The 1,332-nt window shown below is 42.6% G+C and overlaps 1 protein-coding gene across 3 annotated transcripts in view; it reads left to right on the forward strand.

The window, feature by feature from the left end:
- The window catches only part of LOC142803792 (monocarboxylate transporter 5-like), a 13,824-nt gene extending 12,854 nt beyond the window's left edge, over nucleotides 1-970 (forward strand). For all 3 annotated transcript variants that reach the window (XM_075889826.1, XM_075889824.1, XM_075889825.1), the window contains one exon: nucleotides 1-970. This exon is cut by the window's left edge and continues 778 nt beyond it. The gene's annotated coding sequence lies outside the window, so the exon portion shown is untranslated.
- Nucleotides 971-1,332: the final 362 nt, after the last annotated feature.

Consider the following 1,332-nt stretch of genomic DNA (forward strand, 5'->3'; position numbering starts at 1 on the left):
CAATAACAAGGACTAACTGAATCCTTCCAGAAAACTATTCCCTTTCTAAGGCGCGAGTTTATTCGAGTCGAGCTTAGGCTCACACACGCTGATGATATTTACGAAGGAGGAAGCTGCACAAATGATGACGATGTGTACAAATGACAAAGAAGAGACAACAACGGCGCTCACACTTTCGATGTGACAGATAATGGCCCACTTAAGCGCTTACGCTTTTTAAAGGGTCGGTAATTGTCCAACACAATTCGGTAACTTTCGTGGTCGTGAAATCACATAAATGTACCGTATGTAAATATCCGAGATTCGTTGCCGACTCTCGATGCTGCCGAGATGTCACACGCACTTATAGTGCTGTCATAGGATTCAGAACATTAAAAGAAACCAGGAAATACGCGTCAGGGATGGGTATTAGGAATGATTGACTTTATTATTAATTTTTGATGTGCCTAGCATAATGTAGTGCAATGAAAACGAACTCCCCAATGTCATGTAACAGTATTCTTCATTTGTGAAAGCTCCAGCCAAACTTTTGTTCAACATTTGCGGTCAGTACGACAAAACAAACACCGTGGCCATGCTATGGAAAACTTGCAGCATGTTCAGACATGTCAGAGTTTCGATATACCAAATGCCTCTTCACTATAGTTAATCCTGACGAAGTGCGAGCTTGGCCGCGCAGCCAATAACATTTGCGGAGTTCCATTCCTGCAATTAAAGAGACACTTAAGTCAAACAACAATTTACGTCTGAGTTAAAGCTCAATGTATTACAACATCTAAAATGACAATATTACCAACAGTGCCCTACTTACTGAGAAATTAAAGTAAATGCACAAGAACACGAGCGCCGCCGTAGGGCCTTTTCAAAGTGATTCTTATGACATCAGATGGACCACCTACAATCAATCTTCACTAATCGATCTAACTGCACTAAATAAAGAACGTTCTGTGCATTGAGATACGCAATAAAATACTGCTTGTTCGTTTTTGTTTTATTCATGGAAAAAAGAATCGCCGGACGTTACTATTGGTAATGGCGAGTAGTTCAAAAATTCTATTTTTGTGGTTACACGAGACAGGTTGTGCCACCTGGCGGAGTGCAGGCGAAACAAAAGCATCTGCAATCTCGAAGTGAATGGCGGGAAATTGATCAATGGCCGTTGTTACTGCTGTGGCACCCGCTGCTTTCATTCTGCCGCTACTAGCGCAGTAAAGCCGGGCAACGTTGTGCATGGCAACAGTGACGTGAGGCGGTCTGGTCGGTCCGCTTCTTGGAGCGTGTAGTTTGAGTTTGAACCCGATGCGGAGCACTAAAACACGATTTCATTTTTAA

The sequence above is a fragment of the Rhipicephalus microplus genome, chromosome 3 (genome assembly GCF_043290135.1).
Source record: "Rhipicephalus microplus isolate Deutch F79 chromosome 3, USDA_Rmic, whole genome shotgun sequence".
Lineage (NCBI taxonomy): Eukaryota > Metazoa > Arthropoda > Arachnida > Ixodida > Ixodidae > Rhipicephalus > Rhipicephalus microplus.